We start from the raw sequence: 21210 nt of genomic DNA on the forward strand, positions 1-21210 counted from the left end.
ACGTTTCTATCTACACGTGCATAGGAAATCAGAGCAATCTGGTATGTTGCATATACTCTGAACGGGAAGCTCTGAAGGTCTCTGTAGTGAGCTCTTGATAAGAGTCATTCTCGTGAGGAGACTTATTTTCTTATTTATAGAGTTACAGGAAGGAATAATGAATTGGCAATGGTACTACTTTTAGGAATGTAACCTATCTATGTCTCTGAGGTAATAACCCTTGTGCTGATTTTATGTTGCTTGTGTATGTGTGAGTTCAAAAATACTGAATAGAGATGCACAGAATACTGAAACTCCAAAGCAAAACACATATTTTTTTTTTCTAGGTACTGAGAATTATCTTTAAAGCAAATTGCTTCTCACTGTCTTTATACCCCACATTCAAGTTTCAGCAACATCTGAAGATGTTAGCAAAGCAAACTGAAATGAGGGCAGCAGAAATACACAATCTCTGAGCAAATATTTCTAAAAATGACCTTAAATACTGGGGCTAATGGAACAAATACTACTCTGAGATTTTCTTCCCCTACTGTTACAACAATGCGATCTTTGTACAGGGTTATAAGCAGTGTTGTTATTTGGGGGTGGGTGGACACTTATAAAGCACTAAGGCTCTTAGATCTTGCTATATACAGTCTGTAATCTTTTAAATAATTTATTTTAATACTTGAGTGTTTTGTTGCTCTGCCCAACTGAACTGAGAACGTGGAGAATTGCTGTGGAGACAGGAATTTCTTTTCTATCCAGGCGTGCGAAGTTGCTGAAAGGAGTAAGAAGGAAAGTCGTGGATCCATTTAATTTTTGTTCCTACCTTTATAAGATATCCTATCTGGACTTTAAATTGATTTATTCTAAATGTAGTTTAAACTAGGAGAAAAGGTAACATGCTCAGTAGAATCCAGCCTCTGCTGCTGTTCAGGTATTCCTCACTCTGTGTGGACTATCTTTACTGCCATTTAATCACTGTACCATCTTCTCTGGAGGGGTGATAGAGTATCTTGCCTCTTCATGTCATTGTTTTGAGGATAAAGGAGAATGAGTCTGTCATTGTTCATGTCCAGCAATACTACAATTACAACTACACAGGCATGTGTGTTTGTGCCATCATCAGTTGAAGAAGTGCTGTTGAAAAGGAATCCCTCAAAAGCCTGTAGGAGTGTAAATGTTCATCTGTGCAGAAAGAGAGAAAAATAATTGTCTAATAGCTCTGGTTGTGTAAATGCCAGTGTTTCTGAGAAAGTAATAGGAAATCCATTTCTATATTGGCTAGCAAGCACCCTTCAAATGGAGATTACTTTTAGCCAAACTGGTCATGGCAGGTTTTGGGGTGGCTTTCTGCCACGTATTTGCTTTAACCTGGTAACTTACGGACCCGTATCTCCTTTCCAAACACCTGAGATATAAAAGAGCTGGTTTCACTTTAGACTTGAATCAGCTTTCAGAGCTCTGTAGTAGTATCCACACATCAGAACTGATGTAACCCAGTGGACATGAAGTGAAATTAAAGCGAAATACTCGTACTAATAAAATACCTATGTAATGAATGAGAAAAACAAAATAGATGGAACTATGTCCATGGTCATGCATCAGAAGATTTTCAGACTCTTTAAATACAGTGTAATTTAATAAAGGGGAAAACTCTCCACTATTCAAAATGTAATAAAGCGAAGAATGTGATTCTGTAATCATGTTGGAATTTAGTATCAATAACTACAAAATAAGGAGTGCATTGATGAAATGACATTAGAGATTAGGACAAATATGCACATTGGTTTGTGAATGACTGAATCAATATATTCTTCAATTGCAGTGACACCAGTATGCTGACAAAATGGGTTTCTATTAGCACACTCTGTTAAAAGGAAGATTGTATTTCTTAGTGAATAAAGCTGTGGCTAAAAGGAAGGGAAGTGTCCCAAGGAGCTTGAGCAGCCCGTTAGCCCCATCTGCAAAACTGCTCAGTGCTCAGAAATGGTTCCAAGCATGCAGTTCTTCACACACACTTTATCCTCTAACACCGTGAAAGATGGAGCAGTTTGGTATAATAATTTTACTAGAGTTGGAGCCACAGGGAAGTCAGCAGTCTTCACATTCTGAATGCAGAAGCTTGAGGTCACCAGGAAAGCCTACTCCTGTGGGAAGCAAGAAGAGGTGCTTGTGTCTAATAGTAGTTGGCAACTGGATATGGAGAATGTAAACAAGAACTTATGCAAGATGCAGATTAAATAGGGAAGTTCATACACTTCAATTTATCTGTAACAAATGATGCTGAGTTTCAGACAGTGCCCTATGGATGATGATAAAATCTCTGAAACAATAGTCTCTCAAACTATCTCAGTGCTGTCCTTTAAGGATCTGCATAGTCTAATTCCATTACTTTGGGTAGTGAATGCCTATGCTATTTGTGCTATAAGTAACAAAGTAATATGTAGAAAGGATAAAGGTCCTTGAGACTAAAGTATAGTTTGCACAGTCGCTTCAATTTGGCAGTATTATCCAGCATTTAACGTACAAATGTTTTTGTGCTCTTTTCCCCTTACAATAAAAAAATACACATAATAATGATCTTTTGTGTAATAGGCAATCATAGTTAAGTGGTCAGGATCCAGGTTGAGAGTCTCAAGTATCAGGAGTCCTTGGGGGGCTCGTATTACTTGAAATGGGATCTTTGCCAGAATCTGTAAACCATCTTCAAAGAAAAGACAAGATAAATGGACTCTCAGTGTAGAATTGTGCCAGACTTTTAATTTTCAGGAATACGTTTTTTTTCTTCAAGCTAGCAGAGAGTTGACTTAATTTGTTAATCAGTTGAAAAAGGAAGAAGGGGGAAGGGTAAAGCAGTTGACATTTTCAGCAATACAAGCCTGCACAGAAAACAGATTTATCTTGGCAATCAAGATAACTTAACAACCATAAACACAATGTCAGAGGGAAAAATTACATTTTGCTGTAGCACAGTTCATATACAGATGACTGATTTCTCTTTCAAGTTCAAGCACAAAAGGACTGTTTATATGTATTCAGCATCTGACCTAGCTCTTGAAACACTGAGGAAGGATGGCTAAAGGGCTCTCAAATGCTTCTTGGCAAGGAGTACAGGATAACAATCAGTGCATGTGTAAATAGTTCAGAATGTTGATAAGTTGTTGTTCAGATAAATTGCAATGCTTGCCTGCTTACACAGATGCAATCAAAGTTTTTGTTACAGGACATATCAGTTGGGAAGCTGCTTTGGACACATGTTGCTTTCTTTGTGCTTGGGATGTGTTAGAAGTACCTGTGCATCTATAAGAACAGAGTGTGTGTGTGCATAAATAAGGAATGTCCTGCAGCATGGGCACAGTTTCTCCATGCATCAGATCCTTGTGCAGATAAGTCCCCTGTAGACAAACTGGATTTTATGCTGTGATGTAAATACAAGTTCCAGAGTTTGACTTAGTAGATAACTTCTTGTGAATGTAGAGACCATAATGCAGAAAGCATCTCCTATCACTTCTATTAATTAGTGTAGATGAGACCAGTGGTGTTCTTCCAGCATACTCAATTTCAGTGATCTAATGCTTATCCATGACAGCTAGGTTTGCACTTGCAATACCCAGTATTTCCAGGTAGCTTATATCCTGTCTGCATCCACCTGCAGGCTCTTTCACTTCTGAGATTGTGCAAGATCTGTCTGTGTTCAATTTACTACAGTATATATTAAGAGGAAGGTAGAAATGTGACAAGAAATGTATGACATCCTGATACTGATATCTTCCCTGAGGTTTTCCACTTCTTGAGGTGTTATACTAGCCAGGTATTTCCCTTATGTTCACTTTCCTTTGGAAGCTTCTTTTAGTGCTGTAATTCAGTAAACTGACCTGTTGTGGTTTAACCTGGCAGGTAGGTAAGCACTGCACAGCCTTTTGCTCGTGGCTTTCAGTAGGTTGGGGGGGGGGTGGAAGAAAGAAAGAACTCATTGGTTGAAATAAAAGGTATTTACTAAGAAAAGGAAGAAAGAAACAGTACTAATTACAGTAATACATTTATATATATATATTTATAAAAGGAGTGATGGACAAGCAATTGCTCATCACTGATACTCAGCTGTTTCTGAGCAATAGCTGCTCCACCAGCTGACTACCTTCAGTTTTATAGGTTTTTTTTCACATGACACTGTATGGTATGGAGTGTCCTTTTGGCAGTTGAGGTCACCTGTCCTGGTTCTGTCCCTTCCCAGCTCCTTGTGCCCTGCAGCCCCCTTGTTGGTGGGACAGAATGAGAGACTGAGAAACTGAAAAGTCCTTGGCTCTGTGCAGCACTGTTCAATGACAACTAAAACATTGGTGTGTTATCAACATTGTTGTTCTTCTAAAACCAAAACAACAGCATCTTAGCAGATGCTAGGAAGGAAAAATCATCTCTGTCTTGGATGAAACCAAGACAGGTGCCATAAATGGACTTTCCCACTTAATTTTCATATGAGCAGAAAAGAAAATTATCCTTGATCTGTTCTGTTGCTTCTCACGAACTTTGGTTTGCAGAGCAGTGGTTCCTTGAATATTAAATGTAGATGAACCTGCGAAGAACACAGGAAATGGTGGCTGTGTAAATCCCACCTGCCTCTCCTGCAGAAGGATCTAACTGTGATAGATGTTTTTCAACTCTAGAAACAGTGTCGGATATTTCATACAACACAGAGATTTAGTATTTTAATTGGGAAAACTGAATCTTTTCTGCTTTTACTGTTTTGCTTTTTAAATAGCATCCTTCAGTGACTTTAGTGTTACCACTTACTGCATGCTTCATTCCTACTATAGAGCTAACAAGGGGGGTGACAGACTGAAGCTAAAAAATGTTGTGTGGTCTGGAAACTCAGGCTGTTTTCTAAGCAGGATGAACAGACATGCACCAAGTGGGGAATTTCTAGCCTAAGGTCCTGTAAATATATATATATTTTTTACATGAGGAACCTTATTTGAAGGGGATTGTTTATTTAATTTTGTGTTCAATATTATGTGATCAAGAAGCCCAGATCCTACTTGGTTAACACCAAGACTTTCAAAACAAACTGATTTTTTTTGGTGCCTAGCAAATTATGTGGCTTAGTGTATTTCTGCCCCTCACTGTAATAATGTGTGTTGTTTTTTCTCTAAAGCACAAGTAACTTAAAAACACCTAACTAGAGACATCTTAAAAAATACAGTTTTCCAGAAAGTTGTAGAATATTCTCTGCAGGTTGTCAATACTGGAAAATGTATGGTTTGTTTTTTTCCTGCAGAACAATTGGAACTTATATGGCAAGAATATATTCGTGTCCTTTTAGGAAATACCACTTTAACTGAAAAATGTAATGGTCATGTTTCTGAAGAAAGGTCTCAAATAGGAAGTGTTTTGAGATCCCTGGAGTTAGTCTTATTTGTGTTCAGCACAATATGTAGTAGAGCTTCCGGCACACACCACTGGACTTTTTTTTCTTTGGACTCGCTGCCTACTTACATTCCTACATTTTCCTTTAAAAATATATAAGCTTTAGTTTTAGCTTGCTAGATGAAGAAAGTTCTCTCCTGAAGCACTTAATAATTATTGCTGATTTTCTCCTGAACTGGTTGACTGTTTAGTACCATGAAATGATTTAATAACAGAGAAGGGAGATAGAACATAACCTGAAAAACTGGAAAAGTTTGCCACTACTTATCAGGACTCTTAAGTAAATTGGAAAAAAAAATGATCAAGTCTTATTGGGTGACACTTTAAAAAAAAAATAAAAATCTTGTGATTTCAGTGATCTAATCTGAGGGGGAAAAAATCTCAGGCACATAGCATGAGGAATGTTAGGCATTAGAAATATTAGGAACACACGGAACTGTTCTATCTGTTCTTTCTGCCAGTGTAGCATTTCTTCATTTATGAATTGGCCCATGTGTTGTTAGATGAGTCAGTTGCAGTGAATAAGTAACAGAATGCATTTTGATAAGAAAAAGAGACCTACAAACAATAGAAGCTAAGAGAATTTTAAAGCAAATGTGAGTGTAATGAACACGTAGGGTAGTCTTACTGGTGAGACAGAAAACCAAGGGCCTGATTGCCTATGCTTGTTAACAATCCAATGGCCCTTTTTGTAGAAAAAGGCATGGGACCTCCAGTGTCCTGGCAGAATTCCAAACATGGATTCATTCTCCTTCGAATCTCCCTGAAGGATCAATTGGATATGGTATTCTCTTCTCTATATCCTCTCATACAGCAGCATGTGCTGGATGTATCAGTGTCTTTCTGATGTAATTATATGGGAATAGCCTATGTTACTGAAGGCAGCCTAGAGAAACTGCGAGATTGCTCTACATTGACTTTGACTCACCTACACCTCAGCTGTTATGTTGAGGATATTAAGTCTAAACTTGACTTTTGCTTGGGTTGAGGATCTATTAAATTTGGCCAAAGAGAAAGTCATGCTTTCTGCCAAAGTGGTGAAGTTTCTACTTACATCAAGTATTAAATCAGCCTTCTTGAATGGAATGACCGCTAAGTGAACACAAGTTAATATCTTGTGAAACATTCAGGAATCACTGTATAATATAAAGGCTTCTCTTTATAGACTGTTTTTAAAAAAAAGAGACTTAAAATTAAGACTTATGCTATAAGCATTATTCATAGCTTGTTGGGAAGAAAAACTAACTTTTATTTTCAGTTCATTGAAGCAGATATGAACTTGCCTTAAAATTGGTATGGTTCCAGCTTTCATCAGTGTTCTGTTTCAAATGCTATCATCTCAGATAACAAGCATTAATTGATTCTGAGAAGCTGTTGCAGTGTTCTTCCTAAACTGAGCTTACTCCCTGATAATGTGGTGGTTTTCTTGATTAAGAATTTCAATACAGCAGTCATTTCTGGGTCAAATTAGATTCTCTGCACATTCAGAAGTCAGACAATTCATAACTTTCATTAAAATGTGAGAAATCTAAAAAGTATTTCATTCTCTTAAAAGTGAACCATCATGTCACAAAGCTAACAATGGCATGAGACTTCACAAGAATTTTTGCTCATTAATGCCTTAAGAGAAAATGCTATTCTCAGGAACACCCAAAGCTACCAGCTTTCTGCAACCTGATTCTTCAAGAAAATTTACCTCGCAAAATGCTTTGGAAAAGAGAATTTTTACCTGTATAGTGTGGAATGTAGTCTTTGGTATGGGGTATTTGTGAGTCTTGGCAGCACCCGTAAATGGAAAGTGTGATTCTTTTAAATGTACATCTGTATATCTATACATAGTATATAAATATTCATACAAGGGGATATATGTTATATATATTTATTCATTACTATTAGGAATGCCGTCAGATCTGTTAGGCTGAGCAGATCAGCAGTAAATAATGTATAACTGTATCTAAGGTTTTGTGAACCTGAGATTGCCCAAGATGTCTCCCTCTGGACCAGTTCAGTGACCTGTATGAAGTACTCTAATCGCCCAAGCACTCCTTATAAGACTGGCAGGTATGGAAACAGGACTGATGTGAAATTTGAGCACTGTCAGGTGGCCAGGTGGAGCCCCAGGACATCTCACATGGTGTGCTGGAAACCAACATTTAGGGAATGGATTGGTTCTTTATCACTCATATCAGAGGCAAAATTTTATTTACTTTCTTGGGACCTTGCTTTTATATTAAAAGGAGCATTAAATAGTTCCAAATTATTACTATTGTTTTTCCTCACCACAGCAACATCTGAAAACTCATTATGTCGGGATTATTCTTGGGTTCTGTTGACCAGAGTTGAATTATAAGTGGTATAAAAAATCTCCTGAGCCCCCAGGCATTTTTGCTGATTTTTTTTTTTTTTTTGAATGTGTAAAAACCTAACTTCAACTTTTTATTTAAAAAATAAAAAGGAAAAAATCTCTGAGGAATGAAAACGATACAACACTCCTGTGGCTGTTGTTTATAAAGGATGGAAAAATGTATTACTGGACTTTGTGAATTGCTATACTCAGTAAGCAGCAAACACAATTAAAACCAGAATATACTGCATCACAACACGTACTAAATTCATTTATCTTGGCAAGTTTCATTTAGTTTAAATAATTCATAGTGTACTTTTATTAAAATCTGAAAGGAAAAGTAATGAATTCTTGGTTGCATAATATCTTACTGTAAAAACTCTTACATTATTAAAATTATAAATGTAATCACTTGAAACTTTTTTGGCAAAAAAACAAACAAGCAACTGTTGGAGGTGACTTTGTGTAGAGAACAGTGGTATGTGGAAAGCTGGAATTAGCAGATGCACTTTATTGTGGTATTGCTAGTTGTCAATTCACCATACTTTTCTTCATAGATCTCAGTATAATTTGCAAGGGCAGGTAGTATTGTTTCCACTGTGCTCAAACCGGGGAATGGAGAAACGTAGACAGGTGAAAGAACTCACATATAGCTACCCAGGAAACAGTGGCATGGCTAGAAACGAGAGTTTCGAATTCTGATCAAAAGCAAAGTCTCTCTCATTTTTTTCCCTTGTGCTTCAGCATAGCAATTTCATCAATCCGTTATGTTTTTCCATTATGATCTGTCCATAGCACTGTCTCCAGTTGCTGTTTTGGACACAGTTCTTCATGTCTGTGGTGAATGACTTAATCCTGCTTTTCAATCTAGTTCTAGTTTGTAGTTCTGCTCAAGAAATAGATATTTTCTGTGAGAAGTGATTCCAACTCTTGCTGCGTGAGAATGTATAGAAGAGGGGGGATAGGCTCCTGAGCATAATGATGTGAACAGAATAACATAATAGCACGTGTGATAAAAAGCAGCTGAGGTAGTCGATCCCTAAAAAAGATGTGTTTGTGTGAAAATAATGAGTGATATAATCTACATGGAAAAAAATGTTATGGCAACAAGAAGAGTAAATTTGACAGCATTCCTTGAGCTTAAGGGAAAAAAAAGGCATTCTTTCTTAGAAATTCTCTATCATTTTGTCAATAATGTCTTTATATAATTCTTGTATAACCAAGTGAAAATTGCCCTTGACTGCAGGCTGGCTCAGATGCTGAGAAATGATGTACCCAGTACATCAGGTGCCACCTGTAGCTCTGCTGAGGCCAGTTTTTGCTAGCTAATGATCTGACCCTGCTTCTTCAAGGCAAGTACATACACAGCAGTATGTGCTGAATCTGTACTTACTGAAACTCAGGAGAACGCTCGTGCAAGGCATCATGGACATGGTTTGTCACAAAATGTTTCTGGATAATAAGAGGATAGATAAATGAGGTTGTACAGTGTACTCAAAGCAGGGCTCTGGAACTCCAGCTTCTAATAATGTGCAGTAGAATAAGGCTCCATGTGTTTGTATTCTTGCCCAGCTCAGGAGTTCAGACACGCTGAAGCATTTTTAAACCAAGAATGTGTTGTGCTACTGTTGATTTATGCAAGCTGCGTATCAGGACAGTGACATAGACCACTTTTCTGCTAGCTGGCAGTTGAGTTCTTGCAAAAGTAAAATATGCACTTGACAGCACTGACAGACAGTAAGGGGAAAGGTGGAAAAAAAATCCTTCTTCCCTTTCTTTATACCATATAGTTCATCCTTCTGCCTCCTTTTCCCTCTTCTTGTTCCATTTTTAACCTTCTAAATGTCTTTGCCCTTGCTGTATTTTCTCTCATTATATGCCAGCTCTCCTTCTTAGTCTTCTTCCAATGTAGTGTAGAGGTGTTGATCTTTAGACTCGTTACAAAACCATTACATGATCAAGTGGCACTGGCAGACATTCAAGGTTTAGCAGTGAAACAGGTGGCTGTTTGCAGAGGGCTTTCATAAAGTAGATTCTGGCCTTTTTAATAGTCTGCTCATTTTCACAAACCCAAATTCGCATACAATTATGTAGTGTTAAAATAATCGTGCACATGTAAATCATTACTAAGAGATCTGTATGTTGTAAAACAATGCAGGCAACATTTAACAACATGCATGGGTTGTGCTATAGCTGTCCACTAAAATGTGGAATATAGCTTGTTTTTTTACCTTAATGGAGAACATTTCTAGGCATGGTCTATGAGAGATTTTTCTTTCCCTCAGGTTTGCCCCATGGGACGTTGATATCCACTGAAACCCTGAAAATCAGCTAATAGCAGTGTGAGTAGATTCTGGGGAGCCAAAATCTCACTAAGAAGGTCAAATCTGGAAGAACTGACAAGCAAACCCACAGAATTCAAGTAAGTGGAAAAAACTCTTGCTTTTGCTCTATATTTAAAAAAAAAAAAAAAAAATCAATAAAACAAAGAGAATTACCTTTTAGCTTCGGAGTGTTTCACCGCTGACACAGACTTCAGGGGAGATCAGCTTCTTACTGTTCAAGTTCTGTAGATACAACACTGTAGCAGCTGATAGGTTGATCAGTTCCTTTTTGAGCCTGCCTTCATGGCATCTCCACTTCTATTGTTCCCATTTGACTTGTGTGATGCTGGGTGATCAGTAACTACTAATCAGAATCTCATCAACTTGCTTATGGGTTTCTTTCGATGTTTGGATGCAGAGCACTTCCTTCCAAGCCTCTTTATCTTTTTAACACTTCATTTATTTTCTTATGATCTGAGCATTTCTAAAACTCTATATACCTTGCTTATGCTTTTGAATGACTTATAGCTCCTCTTTGAGACACATTTACTGTTTTTACTCTCAGCAAATCCAGGTGGCCTCTGAAATGTCAATGTGGTTTGCAATACACAGAATAGATAATAACATTACTCTGAAAGACACACCATCATTCTTTGGTGCGCCCAGTTCTTAAACTTGCCAGCAATATCCTCATTCTCTCTTTTTATCTACTCAGAGAAGCAAGAGAATGAAGATTGAAAGTTGAAAGTGTTTTTGCACAATTACCATGCAGCAAAAGATAGATTTCCCCTTGCCCAGAGATAATCCCATTATTCACTGTGGACAGTGCAGTTAAAAATATATCCGTATCCCTTTCTTGGTTGGACTGAAAACTATCTAAACCCACGCTTTATCTGTCAGAAACCTGCATTTAACCTTAAGAACTTCACACTGAAAATTGCTGAATCAGTGAACAATTTGTGTCAATCTTATATGAGAGTTGTAACAAGGTTTTCCATTGGAAAGTCATTATTCCTTGATCAAGTTAATTAGAACTGAATTACAACTGATCTAGTCATTTCAGTTGGTAATCCCATATGTGAAAGATCTGGATGAAGTAGCAGATTGTGGTGGATAGCCTGTTGCCAATCTCACTGACCTGTTAGTTGAACTACTAAAGTTCATTCTTCCTGATATTGTGCTCTTATCTGAGTTCGCTGCGAGTTGGCTTTGTAATATGTCAAATATTGCATAATTACTTATGAAATCTATTTTTTATTTTATCCTTAACTGAGTAAACTGTATCACCAATGCATAGGGAATTTAATTCTTGCTTTTGTAGCACTTGTTCTCATCTGCAAACAGAAGCACCTAGCAACTCCATCAATCTTATAACTGCCAAGATTTTTGGGTGTTTCAAAACATTATACAACCTGGTTAACTGTAAAACGAAATGGAAGTAGCACTTCACCGGACCTTATAGAGTAAATATACTTTCTTACTGTAATGTCAACTGGAAATAGCTTCCGAGCAAATAATTTCTTCTCATGTTTGCCCAGCTACCTGTTCTTTCAGGTTGTGGATCACACTATACATAATGCTGATAAAGCCCCCCCCAAAAATTAATCTGAAACTTAATCCATTGGAATTTAATGTGGGTTGCTTAGATAACATCCATTTCCTCTCTGAACCTCATTCAAAAGTAAAATGCCTTTAATTTAAGCATGGAATCGAACTCGCCTATATCTAGTTCAGTTTTTGTTAATTTTAAAGGAAAGTATCTACATAGTAAAAAGTTAGCTTTCTTCTTTCAAAAAGCATCTGAATTTTGTTGCTGATGATGTAAACAGAGACAAATTTGACTGCCTTCTTTGCAGATAAAGCAAGAAAGGTGATGCTATGAATAAAGAATAAGGGCTACATCTGCTACTGCAGAAATTGAGAGATTGACAACCAACCACTGCCTGAGCAGTAAATGACATCAGTGTGTAGGTATGTAGAGAGATGCTTAGGAGATGAAAATAACCTACTTTGTAACATATAAAAAACTGGTGTAATTGCATTGGTTACGTGTTACTCATATATGCTATCCTTGGTCAATATGCTTTTCTTACAGTAAATAATTACTTCTTTGATTAGGAGTGAATCCTAGTCGATGGTAAAGGATATTACCTTGCCTGTGTTCCATAGTACCTGTTCACGTGCAAGAGTCAGAAACGTCCTTGACATTTTATCAGCGTGTATCTTGCAACTCAATATTTAAGTAATACACATTTCAGCTGTTCTAAGAAATTAAGTACAGGACAAGAATTTTTTTTTTTCCCATGAGGTTGATTAGATTTAGATACAAAGCCTACTTGTAGTTAAATTGAGATAGAAACTTGAAATAAATGCTTTTAACAAGCTATGATTGTACAAACATTGTCTATTTGGCTTGCTAGTTTTGAAAAAAATTAAGCTACTGGAAAATCTCACAAAATAATTTCTAAGCTGGATGTTTTCAAAACTGGACTTTTTTTTTTTCCCACTTTCACTAGTTTTCCCATTAGATTAAGTGACTGGGGAAAAAAGAGAGAAGTCTTCCACGAAGACTGAGTTGCGTCAGCTAGGCTAATGACCTCTCTCCAGCAGAAGCCTTCAACAGATCTATTTAGGCTTTAAACACAAAACAAAACAACGAAAAAAACCCAGACAAGTGAAGTTCAATACATCCCCCTCTTTGCTCTGTTAGCTTCCATCTTTCAGTGTTTTTGGGATTTCTGGAGCTGCTGATTGTTTGCCCTGTTATTTAATAGGTCTTGGTCAAACCTTCTACCTCAAATTGGACAAATCATGATTTTTATTCTTTAACCAGTCCATGACTTTGGCATACAAAGTAGCCTCTGGCAAAAATAAATGGGTAGCAGTGTGGAAAAAGTACTCCCTTCTTACTTGTTTTAAGCCTGCTTTCCTGATAATTCATTTGGTCCCTACTTGATTATATGAGAATTATGAGAGAATGAGTGAATAAGAAGCTTCAAACTTCCAGCATGAGATGCTAAAGATAATTAATACAATCTGTACGTATGTGCCTTCCAAATACACTGTCAATGACTTTGTTCTGCAAAAAATTAAAGGGTATATTATTCTCATTTTTGGCTTGATACTGTCCAGTGTAATAAGGAAGCATCTGTCTTCAGGATCAGCAGTGTGGACTACTTTTTATATGCTTTCTCAACTTTTATTTAGGGTATTTTGAATCACACACTCTCCGCATCTTAAGAGAACAGATTTGTGTTTTCTGCAGAATAAGTATAAAGCATCCATTTGTAGTTTTAGGAGAATATTAATGGCAAACTTTAAAACAACTTCCATGAAATTTTTAAGGCTGTGGGAGTTTATTTGCATTTCTAGTTACCAGATCTCAGGAGCCCTGCTTTTATAGTAAAGTTTTTGCAGCAGCCTGAAGATTTCCATCCTTCTTTGATTACATTACACAGACACGTGCAAAATGTATATGGATGTATTTGAATGAGTGAAGCGGGTTACTTTTGAATCCTGTGCTGTCTGCAGATTTTATTTACTGGTGTTATGTCAAGATGGTGCATGGTTGTAGCATGCTCGTGATTATGGAAATTTGGTGCAGCAGATTAAGCCTCTGAATTTACTGTTTTACTTTGCAAGATGCAGACCTCAAAACAGACATCCAGGCAGCAACTGCAAGTTTTCTCCATATGTTTTGTTTCTGTAACAAATCACTTCAAATAGCTTCAAATGTATTTCATTTAGAACTTTCAGACAAAAATCACCATTATCTGTCCTCAAGCTAAGGCCTAACTTAGTTCTGCACTCTGTGCAACAGCCAGAGTGGAAAGAAGCTTGATCTGATGTATCTTCAAGATAAAATATGTAGAGAGGCCTGTGCTGTGAGATTACAGGCGCTAGGCTTCAGCTTTGAATCTTCTGGGGTTTGATGAAGTCGCACTTATAATATTTGTCTCTGTCTCTATTTGAGCTTTTTTTTGTAACAAAATCACTAGACAGAGTTGAGCTTGACATGAACAGATTATGACACTTCAACCAATGTAATGCTCAGTTTGGTTAATTAGTCAAAGCAGCTTAACAGTGAACAGTGTCTGAATATAAACTGGAACTGACTGCATAGCCAAAGGTACTAAGATGAAGAAAGCACTGTACGTAAAAGGCTCATAGCAAGCTTTCATTTAGTATTGCATGCGGTGTTAACATTATCTCAATTCCAAGAATTAGGAGATGCATACAATTTCCATTAGCTTTAATTTGTCATGGGAGCCCTGCCTACAATATTTAGACATACAAATATGTATTTGTGGAAGCTAACAAATGACAGGCTTTGGTTTAACAGTGCTACTCCTAATCTTATTTTGTCATAAGTCTGCAGCTGTAAAGAATGAGTTGCTCAGCACTCAGCAGTATGGTAAATATGGCCTATTGTTATTTGGTTTATTTAAATATTTTAGTAAAACTGTGACAGTTGCAAAGTTTGCCAATACACTTCCTAAGATGCAAAACCTGTCCCATGATGGTTCAAGGTGCGTAAAGTAGTACTTAAAAGCAAAATATAGGGTCTGTACTTTGGGCTTTTATTATGTTGTTGTGTATTTATTGGAAACAGAACAGTGGCTTGGCAGGCAGAGAGACTAGTAGTAACACATAATTGAGCCTGGAATTTTTGTGTTCATGAAACATGACATACGTTCCCTGCCATTATAGATCCAGTTGAGGGTTTGGGTTTTTTGTTCCCTCCCTCTTTAGTAAAGAAATGCGAGCAATTTTTCCAAGTAGAACTGGAAATCATGTCAGTGGCTCATGGCTAGCACAGCAGGCTTGTCTTAAGGGAGGCATGTACTAATGTCTCTTTGCATGCAGCCAGATGGTGTTGATATGTACACCTTTGCCAAAGAACTGGAAAACTTGTAAAAGGAAGTGCAGTAAGGTTCAAGGGGAGAGAAGATCAAAGAAATAAATAATAACGAGTAAAAGGCCTGCTGGTTCCCTATGAGCAGGGTGGAAGTAAGACCAATTGTTATTTTAGTGGCATGGATTGCTCAGATAGGAAGTGTTTCGCTGCTGTGCAGCTTAACTCTTCATTGGCTGGTGCTTTCTCAGAAAGCTATGCAATGTGGACTTTGTCTTATTATTTTGGGGAGTGGTTGTGGTCCAACTTGTAACAGTACTTGCAAACTACAAATTAGGGGTAGGACTGAACTTTGCAGGGATCTTGTATATTTCTAGTTATTTTTAGTTTCTCAGTTCAAGATTAGAGATGAGGACTACTTTCTGTGGGACAGCTACATAGAATTTTATTGCAGGAACCAGTCATGTAACGTTAATGAAAGCAGAAGCAGCAGGAATTAGAGTTAGAATATCCAGCTAGAGAAATCATGTTTTGATTTTTAAGTATGGGTGTTCAATTTAAAAAAAAAAAAAAAAAAAAAAAAAAAGCCACTGTGAATTTCCATAACAGAAAGCAGGATTTATTTTTTTATTGATGAAGATTTATGGGGAAGTAGAGGGTATCTTTAAACTTCTTAATTGAAAAGATTGCTGCAGCCTGTGCACCCATGCCAGTTGATAGGCCCTGGACCTCTAGTTCCTTTCTCACAAAGTTCTATTTTGCTTTAACCACAATTGCCATCTTGTTTTGATATTACGTCTAGAGACAATTTTGCATTGAGAAAATGGTGGATTTTCCAGGAGAATGATATTTTCAGACTGGTATTTATACTCGAAGGACTTTACTCTCTTTCCCTTTCTGTATTTGTAAGGGTAGATATACAGCAGGTAGAATTCCAGATTCTAATGTCTGATCATGGTACAGATGCCTTTGTAGTTGTGCCCCTTTGCTCAACTAATCCAGTATGTCAAGAGCCTTCTTGTAATTATTTTAACGTATTGAGTTCATTCTGAAAAATCCTCTTAATTGTGTAAATGCAGCAAAAACTTGCTAGGTACAATGAAATTTGTAAGGTGTGTTCCCAAGATGTGCCATGTTAATGCTAGAACTGAGTGGGAATGACTGACTCTGGTCTTTCATAGATCCCAGCGTTACCTTGATAAAACAGGAGGAGTATTCAACAGACACATTCTTATGAATTTGTGACTGAATGGAATTCTCAGACAGGTGGTAATCCTCGAACATGAGCAGCTTTTTTAATCATTTATAGAGGGTTCTCCGATATTTTATTCTTCACAGAAAATGCCTGCAGAGTTGAACAGAGCATTGTAACCAGTCTCTAAGGTTTCTAAGTCATCTTAGGGAATTGTGGCTTCAATTTCAATAGTAGGACCTTTGTTATCAGCTTTAATGGGCTCTCATGCCTCCTATGGAAGTGTTCCTTAAATTTAACAATACTACAATAAAATGAAATAAATCATTCTCAAATGAATTCCTCTATTTGGATGGTAATTTCTATAGATCCCTATTAAATTCTCGTTTCAGTGATGGAGTTTTATTTTATCTTTCAATAAAATTTAGACAGAAAAGATTTCAGATGGTGTTTCTAATGAATAATGCTGGCTTTCCTTGCTACATAAGTTGGAGGAATATAGCAGAAAAGCATGCAATTTGTTTGGGTGCAGTACAATACTCTTGCTGCCATACTGCTTCTGGCAGTGGAATTAGTGCCCTTTTTTGGTGTTTTGCTGAACTGTGTAGACAATCCATTTCATACAGAACGAGGTGAAGCATTTATAGGATGACACTCGGCTCTGCATTGTAGGAGTGTCCTAAGATCCTACCAGTAGCTCATTTTATGGAATCCTACTAGACAGAAGGGAGGATGATGTAGTAAGAAAGCCAGATTCTGTTGCTTTAATAGGATTACTACTGAATCACCAGCCTATTTAATTAGCCTTATAAACGTTATTTAGCAAGGTGTGGATTGGGGCTTGGGGAAGGAATATCAGGAGCACAGCATGTCTGGAAAAGTGTCTATAAAAACCCATCTATAAAAGTCTCTTACTATGTGGTCTAATTAAGGTTTGCTTACAGCACATGCATTTCTTACAAAACAAACAGGTTGGTTTCTGTTTGCTGCTCTTTATTTTTATAACCTGATTACAAACCGAGGGAGTTTGTTAATTTAGCCTTAGTTTAGTTACACAACAGAAAACAGTGCTTGTCACTGGTTTAAATCAGCCCTACTCAAGTCACTATTTGGAAATAAACATAACTGAACTGAGCTATATCAAATGACTACTTTTTCAAATTGTTAATTTGTTTTTTCTTGTCGAAGGTTAGATTATAAACAGATCAGTGATATCATGTTTTTGCCTGAAGGTCGCTAGTGTACAAAAGTGTCTGAAAGGGGCACAATTTTTTCTAAATTATGGAGAACTGAAAAGTAGAGGCCTTATGGTAAAGCTATCACAAGAATATTTTGAGTTACATCTGCATTAAAAAAGAAGAAAGTATGGTTGAATTCTGATTCGAAAGTCTATTTGAGAGTGATGAAATGGTGACACCATGTTTGTGCTGTACTGGTGTATGCTTTCATCATGAGTTTGCCATAACTACTGTAATATGTTCAGATGTAAAGTAACCCTGAATTCATGCTACCTGCCATCACTAGCAAGAAGAGTCTTTGCTGTGTAGCATGAAGATATTCAGACATAACACAGTTCACTACTTTGTTTTAGATCTTATCACTGCTGTGTCTTGTAAGAGTGGCTGTAGAAAATAGTAGGTTGTTTTTTGAGGTTCCTCCTTCCACCCTCGTAATGAGGATGGTCAAGCATTGGAGCAGGGCCTGAGAGGTTGTGCGATCACTGTCTTTGAAAACAGAATCCATCTGGAAAAGTACATGAACAACTTAATCTAACTTGGAGTTCAGTTCTGCTTTGAGCAAGAGACTGCTCTTCAGGGTGACTTTGGTTTGTTTTGCTTAGTCTGATAAGAAAATGTAGTTCAGGTGGTAACTGCAGTCAAACCCAAAAAGTAGAGGGAGTTCTAGGAGCTCTTTTGATATTGTGTGTTAGTTCAGTAGTCTTTAAGAGTCATAAGCTCACCACACCATCCTATCCTGGCTTTACAAATGAGTAACCAACTGCTTGTATTGAAAGTAAACTGTCTGGTGTATGTCCAGTGTACAGAGTGTAAATAGCTTCTCAAATATCATGAAATGTCAATATTAATGCCTGATGGAATTGCAGAAATTCATTTTAAGTCAAGCAAGTCTGAATCTAATGCTGTGATTTGTTTATATTCTTCTGCACTGAGAAGTACACTAAACTTCAGACCTTCACTAGACTTGAGACCTTTGCTTTATGTCCTCCATGTACTTCTGTGCTTCTTTTACACTGTTCTTACTTGCTACAGAAAAGTCTAAAATAAACATCTCTGTAGCACACGAGGTGTCTTACTGCCTTCTCAGAATGCATGACCAATGCTTTGTGCAAATATCAGATAGTGCTTCTGCTTCATGGAACAGAGAAAAACCATCGTAACTAAACCTATCTGCAACAAGCTTCGGAAATAACTGGGATCAACAGGTGGTAGGTTACAGGGTGAGAACAAATTTATAGTCAAGGAAAATATAATCCCAGTGGGATTTAGTAGGATTAGTGAAAATGACAAGATAGAGTTGTGCTGGATATTTTTTCGCTATGGTAAACACTGGCTATGGTTAAAAAAAGAGGGTCTTTCTGGCTCCAAGTCAAAAACATGAGCCTTACTGACCAAAGCTGTAATTGAAAGGAGAAAAATCAAGAGAAATCATGCCTGCTTGTTAACCTGCCATTCCCATCCTTCCATCTTCCCACACAAACATTTTTTTGCAGTGGTCTGTTTTAAAGAACAGACTAACAGTTTTGCACAGGTCGAGTTTTTAAATTCAAGTGAATGAAAACTCCCTTAGTCTTTTTCAGCAGTCATTATGCCCCTTTTCCCTTTGCACTAGAGAAATAGCTGAGAACCTTAGTAAGCATGAATTCCGTAGCCACCTAATGTTCTGAAAAGACAAAGTGGGCTCTGAAAGGTAAGTGTAACTTACATTCCAGCTGTCATTGGTGTTGGCATTTGGAACTGCTCAAGAGGTATTTAATGGAGCCATGCTGTTTTATATATCTGCAGTTCAGGGCCTTTCATATGTCTTGTTTCTACTATTTTAATAGCTACTTTTTATTTGCTACTTTTTATTTTACTGCTGACCAGCAACCAAAGCGTTGGTTTCCTTTCATCTTTTCTTGCCAAAGCTGAAGACCAGGTCACAGGAGATGAATGTGCATACCTTCATACAGTCAACAAAGCCTTGAAGGCTGTGGCAGGGGCCAGACTTGTGAAGATGCATGTAGAGGACATGATGGGATACCATGTTACAGGATCTCTGTGCAAGCTCTCTAGATGCCAAATAGCAGAACAGGCTGAGCAGCTGTGTGTGGCACTGAGGTTGGCACTGGAGGAGAGGCAACAGTGCTGGCTGCTGTTAGCAGGTGTTGCCTGGACAGTGATACTCAACAGGATGCCTGACTTTCACAGCTGCTGTGGGAAGTGTGCCGATCCTCTTTCACTCTGGTTTTAAGTCATCTTAACTCTCTTGGCTGCCACAGAGCAACTCCTATCTCTGAGAGAAGTGACTGGAGATCTGGGACCCTTCTGGCTCCAGCATTTTCAGTCCTATTTTCCCTTGTTATTTTTCCAGCCTTCTGCTTAACCTTGCTTGCCAAAAGCACTCTTTGGTGACTAGCAAACTAATTGGCTGGAGGAGGTGTCATCAAAAATTCATTTCGAGTAATTAGACGTTAGCTATCATTATCCTTGAGGTTCAGATCATTTTTGTTTTCATTATCTGCCTAGTTCCCTGTGGTAGATATTTCTGATAATTTCTTGACACTGAAGGGACCGTGAATGCCAGCATTCTCTCAGACGTGCTTCTCTTACATGTCCTTGCTCAGTTATCAGGAGTGGGGGAAGGCACATTAGTCGTATTGTGTGTTCATAGTTTTGCTTGTTAAATAGGGCATCTTCTGTAAGGAACTGTGGTTTCACTGTGCTTTGCTGGATAGATGACAAATTCAGTGCTATGTAGTTTGTGAGGGAAGCATTTCTGTCTTTTATGTCTTCAGATAAACGGCATTTCAGAGTGCTGTTGATGACTCTGAGAAATCACATTTGCATTTTACGTAATTATAATTATATAGTAATTCTGATCCAATGGTGGATTATTATTAGAATTGGGTCCTCGAAATTCCTCTGCTTTATGTGAGCCAGCAGTCTTTTTTTGTTATGAGTCCTTATGTGAAAAGAGTACCCCAGGTTTCTGTCAGTGGAACCTTAGTGCTGCTAAATTTTTAACTAGTGAAATTTGGGGGAAAAATGAATAATTACATTGTGAGAATTAATCTGCCTTTGCCTACGACATGAAGAAAAGTTCTAGTGTTTTTTTTTTTTTAGCTGCTCTTGTATATGTTACTGTATGTAATGCTGAGCACAGAAGCCAGTCTAAACAAGGGATTTCTATTTTTTGAAAATACCAACATTTGCATTTTTTAAATTCTTTATGAAAACCCAGAAATTATAAACTACTTCCCAAGGTACATGCCTAAACGTTTCCTTGGATCAACTGAAATAGGTCCTCTTATTTTCTACTAGGTTTATTTTCTATTTTGACTTATGCTTAGTCTACTAGATTATGTTTTCTTTAAAGAAAAGCTGTTTTGGAAGGAAAGCTGAAAATACTTTGTATGGCTGGAAGAAAATTAATTCAGAATCAATACGGTCTTGCAGAAAATACAGATGCTGAAAATGAATATTTTAATAGAATGATTTCTCATTTGGTATTGTATGTATTGCATCCTAGGAGTGTAATGTTGTTGGTCTGTGCTTAGATATTTAAAATTTGAAAATATTTTGAATGCATTTAAAAAATGCATCATTTCTCATTTACTTCCTTAAACCTCCTATATTCACTTTTCCATAATGTGCTGCTTGGTCATATTTCCTACAGAGTCCAAATTTAAAAAATGCATTCATATTTGCTAAAAATCTGCATACAAAGCTCTATATAAGGCATAGAAAACTATATCACTTACCTTTAGTAACTCAGAATAAGCAGTCAAGAATAATTATTAATCCTGATGCTAATGATTATTTCATGGCTTTTCTCTCGGCTAGAAGAAGGAACTTCCTCCTAGAAA

This window comes from Centrocercus urophasianus, unplaced genomic scaffold (assembly GCF_019232065.1).
Source record: "Centrocercus urophasianus isolate 14NV4802_14NV808 unplaced genomic scaffold, USGS_Curo_1.0 seq_19, whole genome shotgun sequence".
NCBI classification, from domain to species: domain Eukaryota; kingdom Metazoa; phylum Chordata; class Aves; order Galliformes; family Phasianidae; genus Centrocercus; species Centrocercus urophasianus.